We start from the raw sequence: 26,525 nt of genomic DNA, 5'->3' as shown, positions 1-26,525 counted from the left end.
AAACTAGGCTTAAATGACAGAAATTTGTTTTCTCGAAGTTCCGGAAGCTGAATCTAAGATAAGGTGCCATTAGGGTTGGTTTCTGTTGAGACCTTTCCCTCCTGGCTTGTAGACAGTCACTATCCTGCTGTGTCCCCACATGGCCTCTCTCCTGTGCACATGTGGAAAGAGAGATCTACCGTGTCTCTTCCTCTTCTTATAAAAACACTAGTTCTATCAGATTAGGGTCCTACCCTTACAACCTCATTTAACTTTAATTGCCTTTCCAAAGGCCTAATCTCCAAATAGTCATATTGGGGGTTAGAGCTTCAACAAATGAATTCTGGGGGACACAATCTGATCTGTAACAGTTCACTTCTGGAATTTTAAGATTTTTATTAGAAGTTTGAATCACAAACATATTTGGTCTAAGTGAGATTTTATCTATTGGATTACACATCTACCCTCACCTAAAGTATTTGAGATGACTGGGCAGACTAGATTTAAGGACTCTTATCCTTCCAAATAATTGGGTGTAAGCAATGAGATGGATCCACACAGTTATCACACCTATAGGGCCAGACATAACTTATAGGGTAGAGAGTCATTTCCACAGTCCTGCCAGAGATTGTGTATGCTCCCAGCATGGCACCCTGCACACAGTAGGCACTCCATTCAAATGGGCTGAGTGAATAAATGAACAAATAAGTGAACAATGATGATTTCCACTGAATATGGGAAACGTCAGAGATAGAGGGTTTTAGTAAAAGGAGGCTGCCTATCTCCCTTCTGTCTGTCATTCACACAATTCTGAGTTTGAGTCTTGAGCATCTTACCTTTAGCTCTGGGTTTATTTTACTTCATGTGCTTCAGGAAGGGCAGGGCTCCCTCCAAGTCTTTGTGAAGTGAGCCTTAGATAAACTGCAGAGGTGTGAAAAGCACCTGTCTAAGAAGATCTATATGATGTCTCCTGTAGGTCTTTAATCTGGTTCCTCCAGGGTGCGTGGCATTGGCGGTTCATGGAGGTTCAATCAAATGCAGACAGGTGGGAATGGATTTCTTCTTTACGCAGCTGGCTAGATGGTGAATCTCTTTCTTTTTTTTCTTTTGCTTCGCAATGCTCACAAACTTATCTTGAGCTCTAAGATGGCTGGGACTCCAAAGGATCTGAACTACTGCCGTCTGATAACCAAGGAGAATGTTATTGTAAAAAAAAAAAAAAAAAAAAAGAATGTTATTGTAAAAATCTGCTTAAGGAGTCTGCCAATTTAACTTTAAACTACATATGAGCTGCACTGCAGAGGAGAAACATTCAGCCTAGGTCTATTTCACGATGATTACATTAATGACAAAATATTTCATAATTTTTCGAGCTATTTGGGGTAAATTAAGCAAATTAAGTCTACCTTGCAAAACTGGAATTGGAATAAAGCTATTAGAGTACTATTCCTACTCTAGCAAAACTATATAATTAAATGTAGAAGAGTTAATAAATATTTGATAAACTTAATACAACTTAACATCCACTGAGTGCCTACTATGTATGTATAAGGCATAATGCTTGATGCTACAAGGTCTGCAAGAAAAGAATAAAATAATTTCTCAAGTAGCCTTAGCTTCCTAGTATTTTATGTCACAATAATATGAAAATACATAGTGTCTTTTAAAAAATCAGCTTGTGCATTATATCTTTAAGGACTCAGCACCCCCTATAAACAATTTTAATCCTACTGTACCTTAGAGGAGTTCTGTGGACACAAACAATTATAAAAAGTTCTGACCTTAAGAATAGCTTGTAAAATGGTACAGCTTAAATAATGCTGTTAAAAACATTAAACAGGGTATTCTAGCTGAGAGCCAAAACAAAGGCACGAAATTCATTTATGGGCTTCTCTGCCAGGGGTACACATACATTGTCATTTGCTGATCTAATTCTCTCTTCGTCTTGAAATGTTTTCCCTAAGCTCACACAGAGAAATCTACCAAGAGAGAAGAGAGTTCTCTCACCTACAAAACTCAATCTGGATTCAAGAGCGGATGGATAACACTGGTTCCTCTCAAAAAGGCTCTTATTACTGATAGTATTCTTTCCCCACCCCCTTCCTGCACTCACCAGAAGGCTCTATAGAAAGTCTCCATAATTTGCTCCTTTGTGTTTCTCATTAGGGCTTGAGAGGAACCCTATTGAGCTTCCCTGACATTATCTCGGTCCACCTGATGCCTGGGTGTTTTGAAATGTCATATTGTTTGAGGGATAATACCAGCCCTGATTATGTCAGTCATAGAGCTGGGCATGGAATAAGTAAGTGAAGAGGGACCACAAGGAAGAAAGTCAAGGTCATTCATACACGTTCAAGACTTTGGGCCCTTGGTACTCTCCAGGACCTTTCAGGGCCAAACTGGCATTGGTATTGCAATCCCAGGGTGAATTCTATGTATGCAATTGGCAACATGTTCCTTGGCCCCAGAAGTAAGTTTGAGCCCCTTCATCACAAACAGGGGGAATCGGGGGGCACTGAAGCCTCATAACTATGACAACCACAGACAGCAAAAAAGAGCTGTGAACTGGATCTGTCAAGGTTGACACCAGCACAGTCAAGGCTGATCTGCTCCCGGGAGAATGGGGTTGAAGACCACAGGTAGCTCCCACTTGCCCAGTGTGGTAACTGTAACTGTAGACTCGGCCAAAAAGCATAGGCACTAGCTTCTGCTGGTTGCTGATGAATAAATGAACAAATGAGTAAGTGAACAATGATGATTTCCACTGAATATGGGAAAGTCTCCTTCTCATTGTGGGCATGCCGACCATTGCTCACAGTCATAATGAGAGCAGAACCTCACACCCATCTCCATTTTCCCAATCAGAACACATCGCTGCCTCCCTCTCCCTGGCACTGTGCAGTGGGCAGTCCTGGGCAAGGCCAGCCAAGTGTCTATGATCCCAGGACACTAAGAACATGCAGAACCAGCAAACCGCTCTAGTTCCCTCCTCCCCTCTGCCCTCCTAGGGTCTTGCATCTCCTCAGGGGAGTCCAGGGGGAAGTAAACACAAGTGACATGGGTCTCAGAGACAGCTTAATGCTAAATCCACAAATTCAAAGCCTGCTGAGATATGTGCCAGGGAGCACATACATGGATAAATCAGGCTTATGGCAATAAGGAGGTGTGGGCCCAGTGTCTGAGCTGACTCTCTTAAACAAATGCAAAATTACAACACCCTGAAAAACCAGATCAATACAAAACAAGGCCTTATAGCCTCAATAAAACACACCTGCGGGCTTCTAGGGTCCCATAGCCCACTACTATGCAATTCCTGATCTGGTCTATGCGCTCTTCTTATGGACGGGGAGACTGAGTCCCAGGGGGTAAAGTTACTTGTTCCTGGATAGGGCTAGAATCTGGGCTACCTAAATTTCCACATATGGCTGGTGACCTCACAAAACCTGCCTCATTATTTATTGGGGGCTGGCAATGGATATTGCTAGACTTCCAAGTCCCAAACCTTCAGGTGTGTGGACACCAAGCCCCACCTGACCAGGACTGCCTGGGAAAGGTTGAGCCACCCATTGTGGGCATGGTTCCCAGATAGACTGGATGGCCTCTGGCTCAGTTTCTACATCTTTAACCTGGAGTTGAAGCTTCCCAATCTGTCTACCTTCTGTCATGAGAGGTTCCTTCCTTGCCTGGAGGATCAGGGTTCTACATTCAAGGCTGCTGACCATGGAAAGTCCTGAAAACAGTGCCTGATACACAATGATTGCTCATTAAGTGTCTGTTAACATTGTGGGGTTCTTGTATTGGTGTTATTATTTGATATGGTCTAAAACACCATTGGTAGATGAATGAATAAAGAAGATATGGTAATTATATACAATGGATTATTATTCAGCCATAAAAAGAATGAATCTTGCCTTTTGCAATGACATGGATGGATCTAGAGGGTATAATGTTAAGTGAAATCAGTCAGAGAAAGACAGATACCATATGATTTCACTCATATGTGGAATTTAAGAAACAAAACAAATGAGCAAAGGAAAAAAAGAGAGTCAAACCAAGAAAGAGACTCTTACCTATAGAGAACACAGTGATGGTGACCAGACAGGAGGTGGGAGGATGGGGGAAATAAGTGATGGGAATCAATGAGCACTGAGGAATGTACAGAATTGCTGAATTGCTGTATTATATACCTGAAACCAATTTAACACTGTATGTTCACTATACTGGAATTAAAACTGAGAAATAAATAAAATAGAAGATACAATACCATTGATAAAATTAAAATGTTACCTGGAAGCCTAACTAATAGGAAATGACTCAAAAGATGCTTAGTGTGTGATTCACACAGCTACTAAGGAAAATTACAAGGAGAGGAATTACGTGGCCCAGCTAGGAAAACAGAAAAATGAAAACCAAGCAGCAATGCTATCCAGGGTAAACCTTTTCACCAGCCAGGAAGATAAGAATTAAGCAAATTTGTTCTCAAGAAAGATATAGCAGAGAGCTTTTTCTGAAAAAGAAAAATTGAACAATCTGCTTACTAAGTCCTCTTAAGAAAGAAAATTTCTTTTAGTAAATACTCCATGTTCAGAATGATCATGAGCCACAAAAGTCATTTTTCCTCAAGTGAACTAAGATGGAGTTTCTTGTAAATTGAAAATCCCCCCCCCCCAAAAAAAAGAATTGGAAGTGGAGGCAAATTCATCTTGAGCTATTAAAATGAACATACCTTCCTGGCCATTTTAAGTTGTTTTTTGAAGCTGGGTTTCTGTACGCAGTTAGCGTACTGGGGAATGTGCACCTCCAAGCCTTTGACTCTTGCTTCCTCATCTGCCACAGTGGCACGGAAATTTCTGCTTCATCTGATGTGTACCACTGCTGTCTCCAAGCTTCCAAGATCTATCTTTGCAGCACTTTGGCACTTTCTCCCAGGGGTCACATGTGGTATATGGATATAGAAGTGCTTCCACATCAACAAACTCTCCCTTGTGCAATCTTGTGCCCCTATCCCTGGGTGGTCCATACCTCCAGGATCCAGGCCCTATGAACTCTTCTCCTGGGGACAGTCACTTCCATCCTTTGGCAGGTGTCTTACACTTCCCCAGCTGTGTTGTTAAGACTTGACCCCTGATTTTGGTTTGGTGCTGGGAGGAGAGGCAGGTGTACATCCTGAGAGGAGTATACAGGGCTTTGAAAGGCAACTGCTTCTGTCTGCATGGTCTTCCAGCTAACCTCTAGCTGGAGGGGTGGCTCACCGGAGCAGGGTCATGGGGTTTCGAGGGATCTGGGGCTTCAAGGTTGTCAAGTGCATCCACCAGAATGACACCATCTCAGTCCTCAGGGTGCCTCCTTCCCACCTCAGCTCCTGAATTGATACAGCAGATCTGCGGAGGTTAAGAACTCAATCCATTTTGGAGGATTGGGGCCACTCCCACGACAAAGTCCTGGGCCTGACTTTTCCCACCTTGTGGATGCAGCAGATAAGAGTCTCTTTATATGCTGTTGAAGAGGCCCTCCAAATTTCATACTCTGCTTTTTATGGTCTTTTTCTAAGGCATCAATCACACCCATTAAAAAGCATTTCATTTCATTGGGATCATTCATTTCACTATAATATTATTCTAAGCCCATCACGTCTCAAGAGCTGGAGATATTTCCCCTGCCAGGACTCATATCCCCAACCAAGCCCCATTCACCTTCATGAATGTCTCCCAGTTTTACCCTCGGCACCTCAGAACCAGCAGAGCTCCATCTTTCACTGGTACAGCCTTAGGCCATCCCACTGGTGGGTGACTAAGGGCCAACATCCCACTTCAGAGTCTTCTTCCTTGGACCTGATCCCAGTGTCTTAGGCACAGTGTCCCAGGGAACAGGTTCTGAGAGTCTGAGATTTGTGGTCAGGAAATTTACTGGGGAGCCTAGAACCCCACACATGTGGGGGACTGCAGGCTGAAGGCGCTGAGCTGTGACGTGGCCTCAGGCTACTCCATTGCAGCTCTAGCGCTGGATAGCCTTTCATAGTCATTCAACCTGCCTTGAGACAACCAGGCCCAAACCCTGAGACTGACCCATTGACCTGTCATTGAATGTGGCTGCCCTGGGGAACAGTGTGACTTTTGCTGAGGCAGCTGAGGACAGTTCCCAGAGAGGTTCTCAGCTGAAAACTGAGGAAGGTCACCTCCCTGAGCAGTAGAGGAACAAGTGTCCTGGCCCGAAAGGTACATGCATGGCACACTCTTCTTTGGTTAATGCAGATGATGCCTCATTACCTCCCTTATCCCTGGGCCCCTCCACACTGCAGCTAGGGACGTTTCCAAAATGCAAATCTGATCACATGATGGCCAACATACCTAAAACCTTCTTATGGCCTCCCAATGTCCTCAGAATAATGTCCAGTTGCCTTAACATGGCTCATAAAATTTTGTATGATCTGGCCTCTGCTTACCTTTGTGGCCTCATTTTTCAACGCTTCTCTTGAATGTCTTGTTTCTGACCTTAGGAAAGTCCTTTAATTTTATAGCTGTACCAGGCCTGTGCATGTGGTATGCGTTCATGTGTGCCCAGGGTGGGAGGAAGTGAAGGGTGTCTGCCTGGGACACCCCTTCTGCCCCCACCTCATCCCTTCCCATGACCACTCCCTCAAACACCTCCAACTGGCTCACTTCTTTATCCTTTACTTCCTACTTTTTACTTTCTCTTAGAAGTCTTCCCTGATTCTCCAGTGTTAGCTGGTGTTCCTCTTCTATGGTTCTCATACTTACTGTACTTCTGCCACCATGCTGTTCATAATGTGTTTTAATTGTTTGCTATTCAGTCTCCCTGAGAGGACAATGACCATGGCTGTCTTGTTCACTGTTGTATTTCTAGATCCTTGTGGGGTGCCTGGTGCATAGTCTCCTAAACAAATGAATAAATATATGGCCACTGGGGTGGGGGGCACATGTCGACAATTTAAGAGAAAGAAAATATGGAAATAAACCACTAAAGGTAATTACACTTTTGGTCAAACAGGCTTAGACAGAGAGTGGAACTAGTTTTCAAGGGCAGATCCTCTCTGAGCACAAAGGCCAGTGGTATCTATCAAGCATGTGACAAAGGTGAACTCACCCAGCGGAAATGGGATTCAACACTGACCTTTACAGAAGAGCCACTCTGGATGCAGGAACTCCAGGGTGAAAAGGCCAGATATCTGGAAGGAATCTCAAAGAAAGCCAACCAAGTAGTCAGGGAATTGAAGTGATTCCTGAGGAAGGAGAGAGAGATTGGACAGGTTAGGACCCTGAAGGTTTAGGCCAAAGGGCACAGGTTGAAGTCTCCAGCAGAATTCAGGATATGAACCAGACTAACGCACGGAGGCTGAAACACTGGAATTAGAGGTATTCTGGAAGCCTACATGACACTGATACACAGATGTAAGGAAAGTTCCTTACAGAAAGCAGATATGTAGATTTCACTTCCCAAAAATGACAGAGGCAAAAACGGGGATGCTCATCACTCTGAGAAAGCCTGGGTAGTCACAGCACTATCTTGTCTCTCCGACCACGTGGGAGGAGTAGAATAGAGGGATCACCCTTTTCTCACTGGACCTGCTCCTCACAATAGCTCCACACTGTCAGGGCTGCATCCAGAGTAGGCATCTAGGTGGTGTTTGCTAACAAGTCCTTCAGTTAGTAAAAAGACATAAATAATTTGGCAGAATACTTTGGTCTTTAGTAGGAAAAAAAAAAAAAAAAGGAACTCAAAGTAGGATCCTTTAGAGCACAGAATGCCTTCTGAATGTAACATGACCTCTCTGGGCAGCCATCTATTGTTTTGTGCCCCAGTTTCCTTCTCTGTAGAATTGGACTGTCACGAGGATTAAAGAATTTACTATACGTAAGAATGCAGTCTTGGCCAGCCATTTACTGCTCTGGCATCTTTATATACAAGAAAGAAAGAGGTGATGCCCCATGCAGGGTTGTTATGGGTATCAAATGACAAAGCACCTAAGAAATTTCTGCAGATGTTTTAAAGTGCCGTCTGTAAATTAGAAGATCAGAATATGTGTGTGGGTGTGTTTGTGGGTAGGTGTGTGTGTGTGGGGGGGGGCATGTTCCTGTAAGCAATTATGTTGTAGGTCTGTGTTTTTCAAGCATAATCTCTCAACACTTGAGTGGTGTCTAGTATGTGTTTCCTGAGGGGATGAGTGGGTGGTGGAGATGCCAAACTGACATGGACAAGCCCATGCGCAGACCCGGGTGGGGGGTGGGGGAGGAAGACAGCGTTTCCGCCCCCTCTGTGGATCAAGGGCATAGAAATCCATTAAAAGAGGAGAGATAACACCTCTCTTGTCTGTTGCCATTCCCAGGCTCACAGGCCCTCAGTGACCCCCACTCGAGGACAACAGCTGTGCCCTGCCATGTGCTGGTTGACAAGGAATCCTTCTCTTCTTACACCAAGGTGCCAGATGCCAAGCAAACACAAAATCACATGTGCAGATGTGTTCACTCTTATTTGGAGTGTTTTTGTTACCTTTTTTTTTTAAAGATTTTATTTATTTGCTCATGAGACACACACACAGAGAGGTAGAGACATAGGCAGAGGGAGAAGCAGGTTCCCTGCAGGGAACCTGATGTGGGAATCCCAGGACCCCGGGATCACAACCTGAACCAAAGGCAGATGCTCAACCACTGAACTACCCAGGAGCCCTGCTTTTGCTACCTCTCGACAGCAGATGTTTGTATCTGAATTGCTTCCAGACATTAACCAGGTATTTTGCCTGATATGTTTACAGTGTTGCAATGCAGTAAAGGACAAACTCTAAAGCCATGAATTGCCATTAGTATAGGATCATCTCCTAACTCATGCTCCCTCTCTGTTCTTCTCTTAATATATACACCTGGTATAGACAAATCACACCTATAAACTGTGTACTTGAATCTTTTCGAGATGCCATAAGTATGATGTTAACAATGAGAAATAGAAAGAGAAGGCTTTCAAACCTTGAAGCTGTGTTTCAGAAATAGTTACAGATAGAGATATATATAAGCTATTAGGCCTTTTTCTAAAAGAACATGAGTAGAATGAAAAATCTATCTCAATATGGATGAAAAAATATATATAGGTTGTTTTTGTTTGTTTTTGTTTTCGACAGAATATTGGTATAATAAGGGGCAAACTGAACCCTAAGCATGTACACATCTTTGGCATTTGTGAGCTACCAAATCCAAATTGCTCAATGGCATCACTTTATTAGACATCTTCATTTTATTGCTACCACTACTAGCAATAGGATTACTATTACTACTAGTAACTAATGAGTGTGGCTTTGTACCAGGCACCATGCCCTCAATTTAACAAACATAGTATTTCATCTAATCCTCACAACAACCTCATGAAAAGAGAGTATCCATCCCATTTTAGGGGAGAGGAAATTAAATCTCAGTGGTTAGGTAACTGGCCCCAAGTTACAAGAAGATAGTGATGCCATGAGGATTTGAACACAGGCTCTGTAATCTAAAACTGGGATTTTTAAACTCTATACAATGCCACTTCTGGCTGGGGGCTTTCTTTCTCAGGATCATATTCACAATTTAACACAGTTTCTTTTTTTTTTTTTAAGATTTTTATTTATTTGACAGAGAGAAAGAGTGCAGAGGGAGGAGCAGAGGGAGAGGGAGATAATTTCCAGCAGACTGTGCTGAGCACAGAAGCAGACTCAGGGCTTGATCCCAGGACTCTGAGATGGTGGCCTAAGCTGAAACCAAGAGTCGGACACTTCACTTAACTGACTGAGCCATCCAGGTGCCCAAACACAGTTATTTTTCACATGATGAGAGGTACTGGATTCATGGAGATAGAAAACAGAGCTCCCCCTGAGAACTGACTGGTCTCTCCAGCTAGCAGGCTGCAGTGCACCTGCTTCAATGTGAGCATCAGTCACACTTTTGCCTGAACAAAACGAAATGTATAACGTTATGGACTTTCAGAATAAAGTCTGTGTCTCCTCATTCACTTGGGCATTAGCCAATGGGTTTCAGACATTCTTCATCCTTTGTTAGGTAGAGTTCCAGGCTGGAAATAATGTTTCTACAGAATTCTGAAGGTGATGCTGCACTGCCTTGTAGAGTTAAGTGTCACAGCTGAGAAGTATGCGCCATTCCAATTCCCGAACCTTTGTGTGTGAATTGCCTGTTTCCTCGGGAGTTTTGCTTCTAGGGATTTCTCTTTGTCTCCGGTATTCTGAAATTACATGATTATGTGCCTTAGTGTAGGTCTCTTTGGGCACTCTTTTCTTGCTGGTCCCCCCAATCTGAGCACTGAGATTTCTTGGAACATTTAGAAAAATAGCTTTATTAAGGGGATCCCGGGGTGGCTCAGTGGTTTAGTCCCTTGCCTTTGGCCCAGGTCATGATCCTGGAGTCCTGGGATCGAGTCCCACATCAGGCTCCCTGTATGGAGCCTGCTTCTCCCTCTGTCCGTGTCTCTGCCTCTCTCTCTGTGTCTCTCATGAATAAATAAATAAAATATTAAAAAAAGAAAAATAGCTTTATTGAGATATAATCTACACACCATAAAATTCGCCCATTGAAAAGATACAGTTCAATAGTTTTTAGTATATTTATGGAGTTGTGCAGCTATCTCATAATCTAATTTTGGAACGTTTCCATCACCTCCAAGACAAACCTTGTGCCCATTTGCAATCATTCCCTGGTCTCCCCCACAGCTCTAAGTAACCACCCATCTACTCTGGGGGCCATTCTTTTGAATTATTACTTTAATAACCCTCCCTCAATTGTCTTTGTTCTTTCTGGAACATCTACTACTTAGGTTTTGGGTCTCTCCGACTGAGGTCTTATTTCTTCATTTTCCATCTTTCTTTTCTGGTTCTGTTCAAGGAATATTTCTTCAACTAAACCACCACACCTTTTATGGAAAATTGTATTTCAATCAGAATATTTTTAATTTGCAAAAGCTCTTTTTTAGTCTCTGAACATTTTTTGGTAATATCCTGTTCTTTTTTTCATGAATGGAATGTCTTCTTTTATCTTTGAAGATATAATTTACAGCTTTTAAAAAACTCTTCTTCTGCTCTTTGCATTACTTATTTCCTCTAAGTTTTTTCCTTCTATTGTCTCAGTTTCTGACTTTCATAGTACAGATTCCTCAGACATTTGGTGACTGCCAACTCATACTTAGGAGTGAAGCACTCAGACGTGTTTCTGTGTGTGTGGCTATAGCTTATTGACTGGTGATCTGCACTAGAAGTGGTTCTCACCCTGCGCTGTACGTTCACATCACCTGGGGGCCTTTAAAATCAATACAAATGCCAAAGTCCCACCCCTGAAGCATCTGATTTAATTGGTTGGGGCCTTGTCATTCATATTTTTAAATGCTTTCCAGATGATTTTTTAAAAAATATTTTATCTATTCATGAGAGACACACACACACAGAGGCAGAGACATAGGCAGAGAGAGAAGCAGACTCCATGCAGGGAGCCTGATGTGGGACTCGATCCCAGGACCCTGGAATCATGCCCTGAGCCAAAGGAAGGTGCTCAACCACTGAGCCACCCAGATCTCCCTTTCCAGATGATTCTATTGTACAGGGGGGAGAACCTCTGCAGAGGGAGGGTGGGAGTGGGGGGACCATCCCCTTCACTGGGGAGTTCACAACTACCAATATAGGATATATTTTTCCTCTGGAGTAATCAGATTCCTCAGAAAGGACACTCCATCTCCCAGTTTGGAGGGTAGGCATCTGGCTACTCACATCCTGAGACCCTCCTGGAAGAAAGGGCTGAGGGTCTCCCAGTCAGTGTCAGTACTAATATGACCCTTGTTTTCTGTAGGCTGGCTGCACCCTTAACTTTGCCCTGCATGCCCATGTCTGGAATCAGAAAGGAAATCTCTAGCCAGCCCAGTGGTTCTCATTGTATAGTGTCTAGTATCAACATGGCCTAGAAATATGTTAGAAATGCAAATTGCCAGGCCCCAGGCTGACCCACTGCACCAGAAATCCTGGGAGTGGCGCAAAAATATCCAGGGGATTCTGATGCCTGCTCACACTTGAGAACTAGTCCTCCTGGCTTCTGCTGGGGCCCAGGGGTGGGGGGCACACGGTTGTTCAGAGTGGGACAGGGCTCTACTGATCAGGAGCTCATGTGCAGGCTCTCATCCGGTCTCTGGCATCTCCTGCACATCCACTTTCTAGAAGCACCTGGCCCATGACCTCCACAGCCTGAGATTTTGAATTGGAAAGCAGCGATTTGGAGACTTTCTCCAATCTTCTGTTTTCATTTCTCCAGGTTCCTAAGACATTTTCGGCTCCTCCATTTTGCTTTCCAGGTCCCAGATTTTACTGTTCTCTTCCCCTTTGCTGTGCTCTTTATCCTTGCAGCTCATGTCCTTTTCAGTCCCTTGGCTGCCATTTTAAGTGAGGTTGCAGGAGGGTATTTAATCCACCAGGCTTAACTGAAATCTCATGATATAGATTAAGTGAATAAAGCACATTGAGGGTGGAAAAAAACCCTAGTTTCAGTATCAACAAAGGAAGAAAGGAAAAAAAGAACAAAACCATGATATATGACTTCATATATTTGCATGTGCTTGTATATGTATTTTATTTTTTTTTAAAGATTTTATTTATTTATTCACGAGAGACATACAGAGAGAGGCAGAGACATAGGCAGAGAGAGAAGCAGACTCCCTGAGGGGAGCCCGATGCAGGATACTCGATCCCAGGACCCCAGGATCACAATCTGAGCCGAAGGCAGATGCTCAACTACTGAGCCACCCAGGTGCCCCTTGCACATGTATTTTAATATATGGTGTGGATGGATATACTTCCAGCTGTTAATTATTACCTGAGGGGAATTGTGTTAGGGAGGTGGGGAAGGGGGGGGATAGGGAGGGACACTATTACATTTTTACTTACTTACTCCTGAATTATTTGAATTATTACAAAGAACAAATATTACTTGTAAGAAATTTGTTTTTAAATGTTGAAGATGTATTTGCTTTGCACTAACTGACCTTTTATAATTTACACAGAGACCTGTATAACCCATCCAGGGGTTGGAGGGCCTAAGGTTTCAGGGAAGAAATCACCCTAACCTCCAGATGTCGTCTTAGATTTAGGCTGGACCTGAACAAAGCCAGAAAGATCCAAATATTCAAGTACCTGCTTCTATCCTTATATTAGGCATGGAATAAAAGAAGCGTTCTCACCCTCACTGATTTGCCTGGAGTGCTGAAGCAGCAACAGAAACAACAGAACAGGGCAGCCCCAGTGGCTCAGCAGTTTAGCGCCGCCTTTAGCCCAGAGCGTGATCCTGGAGACCCGGGAGACACAGGATTGAGTCCCACATTGGGCTCCCTGCATGGAGCCTGCTTCTCCCTCTGCCTGTGTCTCTGCCTCTCTCTCTCTCTGTGTCTCATGAATAAATAAATAAATATTAAAAAAAAAAAGAAACAACAGAACACCCCACTGCCCCATCTTTGCAATAACTAAATCCCAAGTGATTCTAATGTATAGCAAGGCTTGAGACTCACTCAAGGAGATATTATTTTAATCCCTTTTTAAAATCAGAAAGATCAGCTCTCTGATATCACTCAGATCTTAAAAACAGGTTGCTTTACTAGATTTTAAAAACTCTTCAACTTTCTGACATCACACAGCACAACACTAGGGAAGCTTTTTAGTCTGTGTCTTAAAATATTGCCTACTTTTGGCTTTGCTAGAACCACAGTGATCAACTGAGCAGTATATCTCATTGCATTTGCAAGCTGGATGCTCTCTCATGGGCCTTAGAGATAATGCAACTCTTCATTTTACAGATGAAGAAATGTTGCCCAGAGGTATTCCTTTACAAATTTACTGGGGGGCAGGGGGTGGGGCGGGGAGAGAATGTGTGTGTGCCTGCATGTGTGTGTGTGTGTGTGTGTGTGTGTGTGTGTGAGAGAGAGAGAGAGAGAGAGAGAGAGAGAGAGAAAACTTTTACAAGTTTATGTAACTGGTTTATTCTGTATTATGTCAGGAATGTTCTCTAAGGATCAGTTTTACTTAACCTTGAAAAAAATCAGTCAAGGTCCAAATGAATTGAGCATTGCTCATCTATTCTTCCTTGTGGGTTTGTACTAACTCAAGTCCTGGCCTTGGCCTCTTGCAGAAAACAAAGAATTATTTTCTTTAAAAAAATTCTGTATCTTTACCCAATGTGCTTCTCTAAGCTGCTTCTTCGCAGCTTTACTGAAAGTATTTTGTTTCAGAGAGAAATCCTCTTGGCTTAACCTGCAATGTCCCAGAACAAATGGTGTACTATGTGAATAAGGCATTAGATTTTCAGCCTCCGTGTCTGAGAACCAGGGAAGGCTCGAGGTCAAGGTGTTTTCCTTATTGAGATCAAAGTGAGGAATAAGACAAGGTAGTTCACAGTAGGAAACAAGTTACTCATGTCATGAGCCAGGATCCTAAGTTCAAGAGGGAGGAAGGAAATTCATGCTTATTGGATGAAAATTTGTTCTTGAGTTTTCCTCTGTTAAAATCACGTTTCTGTGATGGGCCATTACAAATGTCCTATCATGTGATATGCAATCTCAAATGTATATTTATGGCTTCTCAAGCATGTCTGTTAACCTATATGTACATATCAGATGCTTACATTACTTAGATGTACATATTCCCGTATATATGAAAGTATGATCTCACACATACATTTATTTGTATTGCATCACATGTATACATGATCACTGGCATATTTATTTATTTTTAAAGATTTTATTTATTTATTTGAGAGAGAGAGCATGAAAGAGAGCAAGAGAGAGCATGATGTGAAGGAGAGGCAGATGGAGAGGGAGAGACATAATCTCTGCTGAGCAGAGAGTCTGATGTGGGGCTCAATCCCAGGACCATCATGACCTGAGCAAAAGGCAGATGTTTAACGGACTGAGCCACTCAGGCACCCCAGCATATTTATTTTTTATTAAGCTTTATCGCAGTATAATTTACATGAAATAAGCCTCACGTTATTTGAACTGTACAGTTGGGTGAGTTTTTTGTTTTGTTTTGTTTTATTGGGGGGGGGTGGCAGGGGGAGAGGAAGAGAGTCTCAAGCAGACTCCATGTCCAGCACAGAGCCTGACTCAGGGCTCCATCTCATGACCCTAAGATCATGACTTGAGCTAAATCAAGAGTTGGACACTTAAGTGACACTGAACCACTCAGGTGCTCCTGGTAAGTTTTTCATATGTATATACAAACGAAACCATTACCACAATCAAGATAATGAATACACTCATTATTCCCAAGTTTCCTTTTGACTATCTGTAATCCTTCTTAGCCTCTCCCCATTCTTCAGTTCCCCCTGCTGACCTGTTTTAATTTTGTGTTTTGTAGAATTTTATATAAATGATTATGAGTATTACTCTTTCTCTGTCTCCTTTCAGCCAGCATAATTATTTTGAGATTCATTCATATTGTTACACATATGGATAATTCATTCCATCTTGCTGCTGAGTATTTACCACTATTTATTTATTCAACCACTTATTGATGAACTTTTGGATTGTTTCCACTTTCTGTTAGACACAAAGCTGTTATAGATATTCACATACAAGTCTTTGTATGAACACAGCTTTCATCTCTGTGGTAAATACCTTGAATTAGAGTTGCTGGTTCATATATTAGGCATAAGTTTAACTTTTTAAGAAACTGTCAAACTTTTCCACAGTGGTTGTACCATTTTACACTCCTATACCAGTACACAAGAGTTCACCCTTTAAAAAAAAAGATTTATTTACTCATGAGAGACACAGAGAGAGAGAGGCAGAGACACAGGCAGAAGGAGAAGCAGGCTCCCTGCAGGGAGCCCGATATGGGATTCAATCCTCGGATCCCGGGGTCACAACCTGAGCCAAAGGCAGATGCTTAACCACTGAGCCACCCAGGTGTCCCACGAGAGTTCACCCTTGCCAACACTTGGTGTGGTCAGTCTTTTTTAATTTTAGACATTTCAGTGGATGCGTAGAGGCATCCTGTGGTTTAAATTTGCATTTCCTCAATGACTAATGATGTTGTCTATCTTTTCATGTGCTTATTAGCCATCTGTATATACTCTTTGGTGAAGCATCTGCTTAAATCTTTTGCCATTTATTAATTAGGTCATTTATTTTCTTATTATTAAGTTTTAAGAATTTTTATATATTCTGGATATAAGGACTTGGTCAGATCTCTAGTTTGAAAAATATTTTCTCCAATTCTAGGACTTAAAAAAAATTCTTTTAACAGTGTCTTTTAAAGAGCACAAGTTCCTAATTTTTGTGAAATCCTATGTATTACTGTTAAAAAATGGATTGTGAAATTGGAGTCATATCTAAATCTATTGGAGTCATATCTAAATCTTTGCCTAATCCAAGATCACAAAGATTTTGTCCTATGTTTCTCCTAGAAGTTTGATAGCTTTAGGCTTTATATTTAGACCTATGGTCCATTTTGAATTATTTTTTTTAATATGATGTGAGATACAGGTCAAAGTTCATTTGCTTTTGGCATTAGATATAAAATATTTAAGAAAAAACTTTCCTGAGACGCCTGGGTGGCACAATTAAACATCAGACTCTTGATTACAGCTCAGGTGGTGATCTCTCCTAGTAAGATCAAGCCCTGTGATCAAGCTGAAGTTTCTCTCTCCCTCTGCCCCTCCCCTCTCCTCACGTGCCTGAGCGCGCACCCGCACGCATTCTCTCTCTCTCTCAAATAAATAAATCAATCTTAAAGAAAAAAACAACTTCTCCACTGAACTTAGCCCCCTTGTGTAAAATCAATTGACTATAGATGTGGTTTCTGTTTCTGGACTATTCTGTTCCATTGGTCTTTTTGCTTATTACTCCAAAACAACATTATCCTGATTACTGTTGCTTTAAAATAAGACCTGAGGGATGCCTGGGTGGCTCAGCGGGAATCATCTGCCTTTGGCTCAAGGTGTGATCCACAGGTCTGGAATTAAGTCCCCATCAGGCTCCTTATAGGGAGCCTGCTTCTCCCTCTGCCTATGTTTTTGTCTCTCTCTGTGTGTCTCTCATGAATTAAAAGAAAGACCTGAAATCACATAATGGAAGTCCTCCAACTTTGTTCTTTTTTTCAGAAGTGTTTTAGCCGTTCTCTAGGTCCTCTGAATTCTCATATTAAATTTAGAGGTAGATTATCAATTTCTACAAAATAGCGTGCTAGAGTTTTTATTAGGATTGCATTGAATCTATAGGTCATTTTGGGGAGAACTGACATCTTAACAATGGTGAGTCTTCCAATCCACAAACATGGCATATTTCTCCATTTATTTAGGTTTTAATTCTTTTCAGCAGTATTTCACAGTTTTTAATGTACTACTCTTGCACATCTTTTGATACATATATTTCTAAGCATAGTTTTGTTGCTATCATAGATTTTTAAATTTCTCTAACTGCTGCTAGTATATAGAAATATCACACACTTGGATCTGTTTCTCTTGAATCCTAAAGTCTTCTTAAATTCACTTACTCGTTCTAGTAGCTCTTTCACAGATTCCGCAAGATTTTCTCTGTAGATAATCATATAGTCTCCAGTTACCATTTCTGGTGTTCATTATTCTTTCATTACCCACATTATCACTTGGAATAATTTTTCTTATGCCTGAAGATTACCTTTAATATTTCTTATACTGTGGATCATCTGGTGACAACTTTTTTTTTCTTTCCTTTTTTTTTTTGTTTTTTGTATGTCTGAAATGTTATATTTTGCTTTAGATTTTGAAAGATATTTTCACTGGATTGTAGAATTCTACATTGACAGATTTTCTTTCATTAATTAATTTAAAGATATTCCAGCTGCTTGTATGATTTCTCATCAGAGATTTTAAGAAATTTAAGTATGATGTATCTTAGTATAGTTTCATTTATGTTTATTGTGCTTGGGGTTCATTGAACTTCGTAAATCTATGAATTTACCATTTTCATCAATTTTGGAAATTTTTAAGCCATTATTTCTCCAAGCATTTTTTCTGTTTCCTTTCTCTGTCTTCTCCTTTGTTTTTTTTTTTTTTTTTAATATTTTATTTATTTATTCATGAAGACAGAGAGAGAGGCAGAGACATAGGCAGAGGGAGAAGCAGGCTCCTCTCAGGGAGCCTGATGTGGGACTCGATCCCAGGACCCCAGGATCATGTCCTGAGCCAAAAGCAGATGCTGAGCCACCCAGGCATCCCATGTCTTCTCTTTTTGGACTCCAATGACCTCAATGGCTTATTTTAGATTACCTAAAAAATAAATAACTGTAGCCCATAGATGGAACATAGAAAAGGTAATATAATTGATCTTTGATATATCCTTGCAGATGAGATGGAGAGAGAAGTAATCAAGGTGAGATGGGTATTATGCTGGGTGAGAAGTCAGAAGTTTTTGTTTGAACTGTACCAAAGTTAACTATGCAACTTTAGGTTAGCTTCTTTATTTTTTTGGACCTCAATATTTTCAATACTGAAATCTGGGAGTTGTTCTAAAGGACACCTGAAGTTCTCTTTAACTATCATCTTTTTTGATTCTGGGTAAATTTTGGTGACAGGAAAGGGAAAAGAAAGGATGCATTCCTTATCAGATCCTCACATATGCCTAGTATCCATTCATCTTCTCCCTTCTTAGTGTAATGAGTTTGAGCAATCTGAGCTCAACAGAGTTAGGTAACTTGGTTATTTGGACCAATCCTCTCATTGAAAACAACTAAAAGCTGCATTTTTAAAAATTCCTTAAAAACACCAAAGACCCTGACAAGGCTATATGAAATTACTAGGTAAATCAAGAACTTAGAAAAATAAGAAGTAGACTGAGGCCACACTTGCCTGTCCAGGGAATTGATTTATTATTGGCCTAGATCCCAAAAGATAGGGATGTTCCAGTGACTGAGAATTTGATGACATAATTTATCTTCATCCAATGTATGGGATAATGACCTAAGGAACAGGATCCATTTCCACAGTGAATTTATTTAGTATTAGTTATGTTCAAGGATTGGATGTTCTGTCTGGAACAAAAACTGTCATTATATAACAGGGCTCAAGCTGAGCTTTTAGATCATCAAACTGCTTGACATGACCTCTAAGTTCTTGTTTCACAGCCAGAAATTCTTAAACCATATTCCCTAGTCTTTCCACAGGTACTAGAAAAGATGCAATTTCTCTAGCCAGGCCATTCTCCTCATTCTGCCATTTACTTTCCCAGTTGCTTTCATTTCTTCCAACAATAAGGCATATTGTGAAACTGAGTTTCAGTATCATTCTTTTCCAAACCATCAGCTCAGATACTAATCATGAAACAGATCAATGTGCTAGCTCTTCACAATGCATTTGTTTTAGATTTGATAAAATAGCCTCCTAAAGGCATGAGCTTATGACGATGATGAATGATTCAACAAAACTTCCTTGGCATCACTTCTATCTACCAATTGTCAATATTGGCCCACAGGGGTACGGAGGTCATAAGAATAACTCCCAGGTCAACCCAAAGATTGTCTAAGTGCTGTGCCTAGAGTAAACATTATAGCTCTAGAATTATGGCGACCAGAATATAAGCAATGCTGGAGGTAAATGTTCTTATTCTTTTGCTTTGTGTTTCCAAGATTTCATTTACAAGGTCTGTTACATGTACATCTATGTGTCTTGGATGGTAACTGAGGTTCGATAAGGCGTGTTAATTGCAATGATGTAGAAAGAATAGTTGAGGCTTATTCTAGTGGGAAAGCCTTTTCAGGCCTGTTCTGTTTTCTGCTCCTTCTCCTCAAAGGATGCCCTTTTAAAGTTTTTATTCTCTGGATCGAGGCTATTTTTCCATTCTCTAATTCCCCAAGAGGGAGTCAAAGTTGCAAGGACTTCAGTTTCTGTTGTTTTTCTTGGACTCAAATATTTCCAATATATAGTTAAAACTGCAATATAGTAGTCTCACCTATAGTTTTCAGAAGCAAATTAAGCTATCAATAAACCATCTAGATCAAGAAATTAGGAATCTTTTACTCCATATCGGTATGCTACCTATTCATGGGAATGATGTTTTGTGAGGCATATAGCCCCTCTACAACAACACATCTTTCTCTTTTTTTTAAGATTTTATTTATTCATTAATGAAAGACACACACACACACACAGAGAGAGAGAGAGAGAGAGAGAGGCAGAGACATAAGCAGAGGGAGAGAGGCTCCACGCAGGGAGCCCCACGTGGGACTTGATCCTGGGACTCCAGGATCACGCCCTGAGCCAAAGGTAGATGCTTAATGCTGAGCCATCCAGGCATCCCCCAACAACACATCTTTCACAGTAAATACTGAGCATTTACAGTCTGCCAGGCACTATTCTAGAGTTGGAGACAGAAGTAAATAAAAACAAAAAAAGAAGTAAATAAAAACAAAGTATTTATCCCTTATCATTATCAGTTGAGATAATATTTCCTGGCCAGTTTACTCTGTGAGTATAATCTTCAAGACTTGAAGCATTGTGAATTATATTTATGTAATAATTTGAGGATTAACAGTGATCTCAATTTTCGAGGAAATTGTAGTCTTCGCACCTCACTACCGACCCTACCATATCACCTAGTAAACACATATATTCTTTATATTTCTTGTCTTAGGTGCTTTCCAAACCAGGACTCATGCTACTGCTTATTTGTTAAAAATAAATATTAAACATCAAAACATGAGCTGCAGTTTCAAGTAGCATACTCAATGCATATTTACTTTGTTATAGGGTTTGGAAATAGAATTCTTTTTAGTGCCAAAATAGCAAAGAAAAATATAAAACACAGTAAAGAGAATGAAGTCTAAGTTTTGACCTAAAATGCTACACATTGACTCCGATTCTTTTTGCTTTCATATGCCATGAGAGGTTTTTTTCTTTTGGCATTAAATTGACCTTATCTGTCAAATCCAAAGACTCAAGGCTGCAATACAGCATTACGCCTTTGTTCTCATAACCCTTTTACTACCTTATGTAGTTTTCAGGAAGCTAGACTTAAAAACCAATCATAACACAGTATCTTTCCACCAAAGATTTTTCCTTCACTTTAAGAGTTTTTAAATATTTTGTAATGAATTCCAACTGGGATTCATTTGAGTTGGGCAGTGAAATAAAGATCACTTAACTGGATCTTCTTGAAGAGGAAAAAAAAACCTTAGTAGAATTTATTTATTTAGACTATGTTTTTTTTGTTTGTTTGTTTTTGTTTTGTTTTGTTTTTTTAGGCTGCTATGTTTAAGAGAAATATTCTCCACCCCCTTCCACTCAGATGGGCTATTCATTAGCTAGACTGAATCACATAGCAAAAGAAGAAAGAATCTGGTTGGAAAAACCTGCCACCTCTGCAACAAAAGCAGCCAATGTACATGAAGGGTTCAATTCACTTCATGTGGTCTAGGGCTGAGTGGAGATGGCAATGGGACATCTGGAACATGGATGAACATATTTTCTGATAGAGGGTGGTAATAGTACAATTCCTCTCTGATTAGCAATCTAAAACATGCAGTCTCTTTGCACCTTTCATTTAGCTAAGGAGAGGCTGTTCCAGGTATGAACATCAAGATTCCAGGGGGAATAAATAATTCAGCTGAAATGAAAGAGGCAATAAGAATTTTAGCTCAAAGCTCAAGGAAGCACTGCACCTAGCATGTTGAGAATCAACAACACTGGAGAACTTGTTTTAGCTCTGACCTCCTATCATCAATTGCTCTTAGGGCTCAGAACATCTGATAGTGCCAGGAGAGAGGTTCATTCTTTTAAATTTCACCTTAACCCCCACCAAGTGGTGTTATACAGCCAGCAGAAAAAAATGCTAACCCTCCCTCCACCATTTCTGTAACACTTCCATCTGGGTATCCATCTGGGAGAATTTCAGAAAGTCTGGAATGTGTAGACATTTCAGATACAAATTCCCACTTTCCTTTTGCTCAATTAAAAACTGAACATTGTTACTACTTACACTTTGTTCATTCTTGCAAGTAGCTACTCTGGTCACCTGGCCAAAATAATGACCCTGTCTTTCCCTATGGAGGCTACCTGAATGATATCTACCAGAAACAAGATAAATTTATCCTAAGGTATCCTTGGAAACAGAGAACAGATTTGAACAGAGGACTAAAAGTCAGACATTACTAACTTATGTTTTTCTCCAATGGCTTTGACTTTTCCTTCTCTTGTCTGCTCCTTCAGATACCAACATCTCCTATCAAGTACACCTTCCACGATATCTTCTAAGGGCCAATTTGATTCCCAACTTCTCCATGAAGATGTCCCCTGCCAATCTAACACAGTGACTTTCTTCCTGCAAAATCGTAAAACAAACCACACATTGAGCAAAATCTTGTTTCTCTCCCACAGCACTATCACTGTTGTGCATATCCAACAAGATATTTTTTGAAAAGAGAATGTATATTAGACCTAGGTGTTGCTCTCAAGGAGCTTGTAGTCCAGCAGAGAAAATAATTATAATACAGACACAAATAGTAAAATAAATAAAGAATGCAAAGATAAACTACTGTTCTTCACTATTTCACTTTGGATTGAGCAAAATCAGAGTAAACTTCGTGAAGAAGGTAATGTGTGCACAGCTGTGAAGGATGAATGGGTTATGTGGTTCTAGAATTGGCAGAAAGGTCATTTGACATAGGAAACAATGTGGGCTCCAAATCTAGAGAATGGAAAGTGTGGATAGTGTGTGAAAAGCACCAAATAGTTTCCTGGGATTAGCATGAAGTGATCAAGGAAGATAGCAGAAAATGAGGTTGGATAGGAAACTGGAGGGCACATAATGGAGACTGAAGAGTTTACAAATTTGTGTTCGGAAACACAGAGGTCTTCTGAGTAGAGAAGCTAAATGCTTCACGACTGTGCTTCAGGAAAGGTGACCTGGCAACACAATGTATGCTGAAATGGAGATGAAAGAGTTGGAGGATCTAGCTAGGAAGCTGTTGTATAGTTTAGAACAGGAGCGATGAGGTTGTAGCAGTGAATGTGGAGCTGACATAATGTAGAAGGACACCTGGAACTTAGACACTGACTAGAATTTGAATGGACTTGGAGGGTGGGAGAGGAGACATAGGTAACTCCAAAGTTTTCACTTCAGATGACTTGGAAAGCACTGATACATCACAACAGGGAATACAGGAGGAAGGAAAGAGGGATGATGAAGAGAACACTGAATTTAGTTGAGGACATGTTGAGTTAGAAGTGGTGGTAGTATTTTCTTGATATGTCCAGCATGCAATTGATTTTGTTCTGGAGCTCTGTACAGATCAGAGATAGAGTTACTAACCTAGAGATCATAGCTAAAAGCATAAAACTTGTTAAGGTAGAGAGAATAGTGAGAGAAAGGAGAGAGAGAGGACAACTCAACTTTGGGCTCATGTATTGAGGGAGTAGGTAATGGAAAAAGACCCAGGGAAGAAAGGAAGGAAGGTAGGAAAGAAAGAAGGAAGGAAAGAAGGCGGGAAGAAAGGGAAGGAAGGAAAGAAGGAAGGAAGGAAGGAAGGAAGGAAGGAAAGAAAGAAGGAAGGAAAGAAGGCAGGCATGCTCTGAAAACAAAGAAGAAATCCAGAAAAACATAATATTATAGAAACCAACAATGGAAAAGTTTTAATAATTTTAAAAAAGCCATAGCTGAGCAGCCCAGGTGGCTCAGTGGTTTCGTGCCACCTTCAGCCCCGGGCATGATTCTGGAGACTTAGGATCGAGTCCCGCATTGGGTTCCCTGCATGGAGCCTGCTTCTCCCTCTGCCTGTGTCTCTGCCTCTCTCTCTGTGTGTGTCTCTCATGAATAAATAAATAAAATCTTAAAAAAAAAAAAAAGCTGTAGCCAACAATGTTGAAAGCTGTAATGAGTTCCAGGAGAATTATAGAAAAATGGATGTTGGATCTGGTGTGGTGTTGACTTTGAAGAAGTCAAGCATTTTAAAGGGTTAATGAGTAAAGTAGGGAGTGGTACAGAAGAAAGACCCCTTGATTAGGAACCCAAGAACCTGAGTTCCAGCTTGGTCCTGCTGTTAGGTAGCCATATGACCTTTTACCATCTCATAAGCTGTTTCCTAGTCTTCAAAATTCTATAAAATCTCTTCTGACTCTCACTGTCAAAGATTTAAGCAAGCTAACCGTGTGCCTAAACTATACGGAAGAGTGAGCTACAAATCTTTTTTTTTTTTTTTTAAGATTTTATTTATCTATTCATGAGAGACACACAGAGAGAGAAAGAGGCAGAGACACAGGCAGAGGGAGAAGCAGGCTCCATGCAGGAAGCCTGATGTGGGACTCGATCCCAGGTCTCCAGGATCAGGCCCTGGGCTGAAGGCGGCGCTAAACCGCTGAGCCACTCGGGCTGCCCTGAGCTACAAATCTTAATCAGATATAGATCAATTTCACTACTTGTGAAACTTGTGTAAAAGTGAGGCACTTTCTAAGTATTTCCTAATACAGAATAATTCAAACTATATTCTTCAAGTATTTTCTCCAAGTAAACCATCCTCTACCCTCCTTCCATCACCAGTCTACTATCCTTTACTTTTAAAAACTGAGCTAAGATAATATCCCTAGTTTATCCAGCAACTTGTTCTATCACTTGAAATCAGAGGGTACCACCAAAAGCCTTTTCTGTTTGTTGAAATCTGTTGGGTAGTATTCACAATCATCTCCAAATCATGGCTTTCCAGCCATGTGATCATATACTTGTACAAGAACACTGCTGGAAACTCAATGTCTCATATCACACACTCCCCAAATTAAACCAGAAATATGTTATTCAAGAAGAACCCAGATGCACTGAAGAAAGAACATTTGCTGCATTTGGGGACCTCAACTCTATTGAGATCCCATAACAATACAAACTCAGAGTCACTGAAATGTTGACCACAAATCTTTCAGTTGGGTTCAGGCACATGGTCTAGTGATATAAATTATCACTATAATATTGACTGAATCTTATGATTAAAGTTTAAAAATACAAAGCTTTATTTTAATACACACACAGGCACACACACATACACACACAGTAGGATAGGTTAACTTTCTCTGAGACACCAGCAAATTTTCCTAGAGTTCTCATCCCTTGCCTTTCCTCCAAACAGGTATTCCATTCTTTCTCAAGAATTCTTGCTTTATTTAATTCCAAATGAATATTGTAGAAAATAAAGGAAAAATTTAAACTTTGTTTCCAAAAGAACTTACACAATTCAGCTCTGAATACAGTGGGGAAAAGGAGAAGAAAAGGACAATTAGCATCTCTTGTGCACCTGCTATATGCCAAACATGTTCACATACATTATCTCACTAAGCTTGACAATAATACTTTGTAGTAATCTTAGCTTTGGTGTTAGAGATAAGAAAAATGAGGCTCAGAGAGGTTAAGCTATCCTCTCAAGGTCAAATGGCAAGTTATAAAACTAGGATTGAAACAAGAGCTGAAACAAGCCTCCCAAGCTCAAGCATTTTCTACTCTACCACGCAGTGAGTTCAGTTTAGTGAAAAATTCACTCTTGAAAAGGTCTTAGCATTTTAGGCATTAAAGAGTATTTGTTACAATTCACTGGAGCCTCCAAATTCTGTTGTATCTGCACTGAATCCTACAAAAAAAGAAAAAGAAAAGAAAAAAACAAACAAAAACACCCCCAAAACATCACATTCTTAGCTCTCCTCCCAATTGAAATTCAGCAGTGAGGCCAGTTCCTGAGTCATGTTCGCAAAAAGCTGTCCTTGGATTCTGTTATTGAGCTCACACCCCCATTCTTGACTTCCCAAGTGGCACTGAGAAAGAGGAGGAAGAAATGTAAGAAAGTATAAGATGGGATCCTCTGACACCATGGTGGAAATTAGCACATTTCCCAGAAGACCAAGATAAAAATGCATGTGAGAAGAACAAGGGAACCAAACAGATGGGGCAATAAAATGGAGGCGGAATGAGCTCATCAGGATTTCCAGCACACGGCTGAAGTCCATACTGGGCTCGCAGCTGACCTGGGAGCCAGGAGACATAGTGAATGAGTGGGTGGTTACTATGCTGCAGCATCAGTTACACTAAAGAGATTAGGTGGAGCTGATTCACTGCTGCAGATCTGCACGACTTTTCAAGTGGAGGAAAATCTGTGGGCCCTGGTCTCTGCCACTCATAGAACAGTCCTTATGGATAGTGTGAGTCAGATATATAGGATCCTTCAGGTAGGCAATCTTGTGCTGTGAGTAAACCGAGGGCAAGCTTTCCTGTCTCAGTAGCAGGTCTCAACCACAGCTACCGGGCATATTTGTGTGAAGGTTTACCTTCACAAACACCCTACCTTCCCTAACTCATCCTTGGCTACAGGTGGTTCATTAACACAAAGGACAAGGCTCCAGAATATTCGTCACATGGAACAGTGATTTTTTTTTTCAAGCTATCAGCTCTTGAGCATAGCCAGAAGGGGTCTTTGGAGAGTCTAGTCTATGCTCCTTATGTCATACACAGAAAACTGAGGTCCAAGAGAAATGACTTGCCCCAAATCACCCGGCTAGTGACAGAGTTGGCATTAAGACTCAGTC

General features: G+C 40.9%; 2 long non-coding RNA genes across 8 annotated transcripts in view; one reads left to right on the top strand and one right to left on the bottom strand.

Moving 5' to 3' along the window:
* Positions 1–355: 355 nt before the first annotated feature.
* Positions 356–26,525, bottom strand: part of LOC102155347 — a 28,383-nt gene continuing 2,213 nt past the window's right edge. For 2 of the 6 annotated variants that reach the window (XR_005360593.1, XR_005360588.1), the window contains 3 exons: positions 7,111–7,219; positions 4,706–5,440; positions 356–1,161 (listed from right to left, as the gene is read on the bottom strand). This is a non-coding gene — a long non-coding RNA (uncharacterized LOC102155347). Of the gene's footprint in view, positions 1,162–4,705; positions 5,526–7,110; positions 7,220–26,525 lie in introns of all 6 variants that reach the window. The other 4 variants (XR_005360589.1, XR_005360590.1, XR_005360591.1 and 1 more) reach the window with 4 other exon arrangements.
* On the top strand, positions 10,034–22,511 carry LOC102155297. 2 transcript variants are annotated; one of them, XR_005360595.1, is made up of 3 exons: positions 10,034–10,083; positions 13,699–13,815; positions 22,179–22,511. It is a non-coding gene; the product is annotated as an uncharacterized LOC102155297 (long non-coding RNA). The 2 variants fall into 2 exon arrangements; XR_005360594.1 differs by having other exon boundaries at positions 10,056–10,192.

Source organism: Canis lupus, chromosome 6, assembly GCF_011100685.1.
Source record: "Canis lupus familiaris isolate Mischka breed German Shepherd chromosome 6, alternate assembly UU_Cfam_GSD_1.0, whole genome shotgun sequence".
NCBI lineage: Eukaryota > Metazoa > Chordata > Mammalia > Carnivora > Canidae > Canis > Canis lupus.
The sequence above is the reverse complement of the archived record's forward strand: the minus strand, read 5'-3'. Positions and strand labels throughout refer to the sequence as shown.